Source organism: Salmo trutta, chromosome 31 (genome assembly GCF_901001165.1).
Source record: "Salmo trutta chromosome 31, fSalTru1.1, whole genome shotgun sequence".
NCBI classification, from domain to species: Eukaryota; Metazoa; Chordata; class Actinopteri; order Salmoniformes; family Salmonidae; genus Salmo; species Salmo trutta.
Genome location: NC_042987.1, coordinates 41,530,204 through 41,536,657, shown reverse-complemented (window position 1 = coordinate 41,536,657; position 6,454 = coordinate 41,530,204). Strand labels below are relative to the sequence as shown.

At 50.0% G+C, this 6,454-nt stretch overlaps 1 protein-coding gene across 4 annotated transcripts in view; it reads left to right on the top strand.

The window, feature by feature from the left end:
• The window catches only part of LOC115170208 (microtubule cross-linking factor 1), a 126,844-nt gene that overhangs the window by 40,275 nt on the left and 80,115 nt on the right, over positions 1-6,454 (top strand). The gene's annotated exons all lie outside the window — the stretch shown is intronic.

Genomic DNA, 6,454 nt, shown 5'->3' with positions numbered 1-6,454 from the left:
AGGTTGGGAACCCCTACTCTATAGAAACAGACAGGGAGGTGTGGCCCCTAGGTTGGGAACCCCTACTCTATAGAAACAGATAGGGAGGTCTGGCCCCTAGGTTGGGAACCCCTACTCTATAGAAACAGATAGGGAGGCTTGGCCCCTAGGTTGGGAACCCCTACTCTATAGAAACAGATAGGGAGGCATGGCCAGGGAGGTGTGGCCCCTAGGTTGGGAACCCCTACTCTATAGAAACAGATAGGGAGTTCTGGCCCCTAGGTTGGGAACCCCTACTCTATAGAAACAGATAGGGAGGCTTGGCCCCTAGGTTGGGAACCCCTACTCTATAGAAACAGATAGGGAGGTCTGGCCCCTAGGTTGGGAACCCCTACTCTATAGAAACAGACAGGGAGGTCTGGCCAGGGAGGCGTGGCCCCTAGGTTGGGAACCCCTACTCTATAGAAACAGATAGGGAGGTCTGGCCCCTAGGTTGGGAACCCCTACTCTATAGAAACAGACAGGGAGGTGTGGCCCCTAGGTTGGGAACCCCTACTCTATAGAAACAGACAGGGAGGTGTGGCCCCTAGGTTGGGAACCCCTACTCTATAGAAACAGACAGGGAGGTGTGGCCCCTAGGTTGGGAACCCCTACTATATAGAAACAGATAGGGAGGCTTGGCCCCTAGGTTGGGAACCCCTACTCTATAGAAACAGATAGGGAGGCATGGCCAGGGAGGTCTGGCCCCTAGGTTGGGAACCCCTACTCTATAGAAACAGCCAGGGAGGTGTGGCCCCTAGGTTGGGAACCCCTACTCTATAGAAACAGACAGGGAGTTCTGGCCCCTAGGTTGGGAACCCCTACTCTATAGAAACAGACAGGGAGGTGTGGCCCCTAGGTTGGGAACCCCTACTCTATAGAAACAGATAGGGAGTTCTGGCCCCTAGGTTGGGAACCCCTACTCTATAGAAACAGACAGGGAGGTGTGGCCAGGGAGGTGTGGCCCCTAGGTTGGGAACCCCTACTCTATAGAAACAGACAGGGAGGTGTGGCCCCTAGGTTGGGAACCCCTACTCTATAGAAACAGATATGGAGGCTTGGCCCCTAGGTTGGGAACCCCTACTCTATAGAAACAGCCAGGGAGGCGTGGCCCCTAGGTTGGGAACCCCTACTCTATAGAAACAGCCAGGGAGGTGTGGCCCCTAGGTTGGGAACCCCTACTCTATAGAAACAGATAGGGAGTTCTGGCCCCTAGGTTGGGAACCCCTACTCTATAGAAACAGACAGGGAGGTGTGGCCCCTAGGTTGGGAACCCCTACTCTATAGAAACAGATAGGGAGGTCTGGCCCCTAGGTTGGGAACCCCTACTCTATAGAAACAGATAGGGAGGCTTGGCCCCTAGGTTGGGAACCCCTACTCTATAGAAACAGATAGGGAGGCATGGCCAGGGAGGTGTGGCCCCTAGGTTGGGAACCCCTACTCTATAGAAACAGATAGGGAGTTCTGGCCCCTAGGTTGGGAACCCCTACTCTATAGAAACAGATAGGGAGGCTTGGCCCCTAGGTTGGGAACCCCTACTCTATAGAAACAGATAGGGAGGTCTGGCCCCTAGGTTGGGAACCCCTACTCTATAGAAACAGACAGGGAGGTCTGGCCAGGGAGGCGTGGCCCCTAGGTTGGGAACCCCTACTCTATAGAAACAGATAGGGAGGTCTGGCCCCTAGGTTGGGAACCCCTACTCTATAGAAACAGATAGGGAGGTCTGGCCCCTAGGTTGGGAACCCCTACTCTATAGAAACAGATAGGGAGGCTTGGCCCCTAGGTTGGGAACCCCTACTCTATAGAAACAGATAGGGAGGTGTGGCCCCTAGGTTGGGAACCCCTACTCTATAGAAACAGACAGGGAGGTGTGGCCCCTAGGTTGGGAACCCCTACTCTATAGAAACAGATATGGAGGCTTGGCCCCTAGGTTGGGAACCCCTACTCTATAGAAACAGCCAGGGAGGCGTGGCCCCTAGGTTGGGAACCCCTACTCTATAGAAACAGCCAGGGAGGTGTGGCCCCTAGGTTGGGAACCCCTACTCTATAGAAACAGATAGGGAGTTCTGGCCCCTAGGTTGGGAACCCCTACTCTATAGAAACAGACAGGGAGGTGTGGCCCCTAGGTTGGGAACCCCTACTCTATAGAAACAGATAGGGAGGTCTGGCCCCTAGGTTGGGAACCCCTACTCTATAGAAACAGATAGGGAGGCTTGGCCCCTAGGTTGGGAACCCCTACTCTATAGAAACAGATAGGGAGGCATGGCCAGGGAGGTGTGGCCCCTAGGTTGGGAACCCCTACTCTATAGAAACAGATAGGGAGTTCTGGCCCCTAGGTTGGGAACCCCTACTCTATAGAAACAGATAGGGAGGCTTGGCCCCTAGGTTGGGAACCCCTACTCTATAGAAACAGATAGGGAGGTCTGGCCCCTAGGTTGGGAACCCCTACTCTATAGAAACAGACAGGGAGGTCTGGCCAGGGAGGCGTGGCCCCTAGGTTGGGAACCCCTACTCTATAGAAACAGATAGGGAGGTCTGGCCCCTAGGTTGGGAACCCCTACTCTATAGAAACAGATAGGGAGGTCTGGCCCCTAGGTTGGGAACCCCTACTCTATAGAAACAGATAGGGAGGCTTGGCCCCTAGGTTGGGAACCCCTACTCTATAGAAACAGATAGGGAGGTGTGGCCCCTAGGTTGGGAACCCCTACTCTATAGAAACAGACAGGGAGGTGTGGCCCCTAGGTTGGGAACCCCTACTCTATAGAAACAGACAGGGAGGTGTGGCCCCTAGGTTGGGAACCCCTACTCTATAGAAACAGACAGGGAGGTGTGGCCCCTAGGTTGGGAACCCCTACTCTATAGAAACAGCCAGGGAGGTGTGGCCCCTAGGTTGGGAACCCCTACTCTATAGAAACAGATAGGGAGGCTTGGCCCCTAGGTTGGGAACCCCTACTCTATAGAAACAGATAGGGAGGTCTGGCCCCTAGGTTGGGAACCCCTACTCTATAGAAACAGCCAGGGAGGTGTGGCCCCTAGGTTGGGAACCCCTACTCTATAGAAACAGACAGGGAGTTCTGGCCCCTAGGTTGGGAACCCCTACTCTATAGAAACAGACAGGGAGGTGTGGCCCCTAGGTTGGGAACCCCTACTCTATAGAAACAGATAGGGAGTTCTGGCCCCTAGGTTGGGAACCCCTACTCTATAGAAACAGACAGGGAGGTGTGGCCAGGGAGGTGTGGCCCCTAGGTTGGGAACCCCTACTCTATAGAAACAGATAGGGAGGTGTGGCCAGGGAGGTGTGGCCCCTAGGTTGGGAACCCCTACTCTATAGAAACAGACAGGGAGGTGTGGCCAGGGAGGTGTGGCCCCTAGGTTGGGAACCCCTACTCTATAGAAACAGACAGGGAGGCGTGGCCAGGGAGGTGTGGACTAGTCTACAGAGGAGAAGACCAAGCTGGGGGCCGTCGATGTGGACTAGTCTGAGTGTGTGTTTATTTAATAAACACTGGGGATCAACTGACTTTGGAGTGACCTCCAAGAGCTGCCTCTAGTCTGTCTGTCACACACACGGACATGCACGAACACACACACACACTCGCACGCTCTCTCTCTCACTCTCTCTCTCTGTCTCTCGCTCTCTCTCTCTCTCTCTCTCTCTCTGTTTTTCGCTCTCTCTCTCTCTCTCTCTCGCTCTCTCTCTCTCTCTCTCTCGCTCTCTCTCTCGCTCTCTCTCGCTCTCTCTCTCTCTCTCTCTGTCTCTCTCTGTCTCTCTCTCTCTCGCTCTCTCTCTCTCTCTCTCTGGATGTATTTAATTGAGTTAGATTTGATTGGTTTAGAGATGTTTACATTATCACTGTCACAGCTACTTCCAGATGCTGTCCTTCATACAGCATGCAGCCTTCAGGTGCGGGATCTTAATTTGAACCAGTATTGTCGCAGCAAAAGAATCCTGCAGCAACAGGATTTGAACGTTTAGTCCATGATGTTGTTTGATTGGTGGTTAGGCTACTGGCTTTCCCAAATTAGACTACATGAAATGTCCAATGCTCCTAACATAACCGTGTGTTAGTGTGAGGTTTTCAATGAATTTATGCAAATCACAACGCTAATCTGCATTTCCTGCAGAGCAGTACATTTTTCAGCGACAACAGAATGATGAAATCTGTAACAACAGTGGAAGTGAACTCCACCAGGGAGTTGCATGCTACGTGCTACATACACATCTATCTATCAATCTACCAATCTATCTATCTATCTCCCTCCCTCCCCCCCTCCCTTCATCTATCTATCTCTCTCCCTCTTTCTCTATCTCTCTATCTCGTTATTTTCTCTACGGGCGGAGTTGTATTTTCATCTCTAGTGATGGAAGTCTGACAGTATATATTTATTCATTTGATGTGTTTGGTGTCCCTTGGTGTCCTGGCTTTTTTACAAACATGGTTGATTAGACTGCTTTTCTGCTTCTGACACTTCACTAATTCATGAAGGTTTTTATTCATGAATAAAGGAGGTTGCCAAAACCCCTCCTACTTATCTGTTCTCTCGTTCTTCATGTATAAAGTCTGTCTTTAAATAAATTAAAATATTTACCCCTTATTTTACCAGGTAAGTTGACTGAGAACACATTCTCATTTACAGCAATGACCTGGGGAATAGTTTCAGAGGAGAGGGAGGAATGAGCCAATTGTAAGCTGGGGATGATTAGGTGACAGTATGAGAGGCAGATTGGGAATTTAGCCAGGAAACCAGGGTTAACACTCCTACAATAAGTGCCATGGGCTATTTAGTGACCACAGAGAGTCAGGACATCCATTTAACATCCTACACAGGGCAATGTCCCCAATCACTGCCCTGGGATATATTTTTAGACTAGAGGAAAGAGTGCCTCCTACTGGCCCTCCAACACCACTTCCAACAGCATCTGGTCTCCCATCCAGAGACTGACCAGGACCAACCCTGCTTAGCTTCAGAGGCAAACCAGCAGTGGGATGCAGGGTGGTATGCTGCTGGCTATCTGTCTGTCAGTCTGTCAGGCCCAGCTGGTGAGGGTTGATGTAGGGTAAAGTCTGTCTGACAGATGCTTTCTGTATACATTGTTAAAAGGCTCAGCACAAAAAAACAAAACAAAAACATACAACTACTCCAACACATCAACCAGACATCAGAAACAAGCCTGGCCTCCATCACTTCTGTAAATTAATTTAAAGACTCAAGGCTTTTAAGCCAGAGGTCTTTTACAGCATATTCCACTTATGCAGAGCATAAAAATTAAAGGCAGTTTTTCATAGTTCTGAAACTACTTCCTGTATACTGTATCTAGTACTATCCTCTGTTCTGAAACTACTTCCTGTATACTGTATCTAGTACTATCCTCTGTTCTGAAACGACTTCCTGAATTGTAATGGAATTGAGCCAACCCTGGTGCATTCTGGATACAGTTTAACCAGGGATGTCTGGTAGTGGTAGTCTGGCCTGGAACAGCTCTGTACAAGGAGATGTTTAATCCTGTCTCTCCCCAGAGAGATTAGACCTTACTGTCACCCTGGCCTGCAGGGAACAAATTATACAGGATGCTGTCAGGGATCCCTACACTGGCAGGCTAGCCGATACTTCCGACTTAAGACGGCTGGGGCTAATGACATCCACTCAGTGGTGTAAAGTACTTAAAGTAAAAATACTTTAAAGTACTACTTAAGTCGTTTTTTGGGGGGTATCTGTACTTTACTGTTTATATTTTTGCCAACTGTTACTTCACTACATTCCTTAAGAAAATGATGTACTTTTTACTCCATACATTTTCCCTGACACCCAAAAGTACTCGTTACATTTTCACAGGATAATGGTCCAATTCACACACTTATCAAGAGAACATCCCTGGTCATCCCTACTGCCTCTGATCTGGTGGACTCACTAAACAGAGAACATCCCTGGTCATCCCTACTGCCTCTGATCTGGAGGACTCACTAAACAGAGAACATCCCTGGTCATCCCTACTGCCTCTGATCTGGAGGATTCACTAAACAGAGAACATCCCTGGTCATCCCTACTGCCTCTGATCTGGAGGATTCACTAAACAGAGAACATCCCTGGTCATCCCAACTGCCTCTGATCTGGAGGACTCACTAAACAGAGAACATCCCTGGTCATCCCTACTGCCTCTGATCTGGAGGACTCACTAAACAGAGAACATCCCTGGTCATCCCTACTGCCTCTGATCTGGAGGACTCACTAAACAGAGAACATCCCTGGTCATCCCTACTGCCTCTGATCTGGTGGACTCACTAAACAGAGAACATCCCTGGTCATCCCAACTGCCTCTGATCTGGAGGACTCACTAAACAGAGAACATCCCTGGTCATCCCTACTGCCTCTGATCTGGAGGACTCACTAAACAGAGAACATCCCTGGTCATCCCTACTGCCTCTGATCTGGAGGA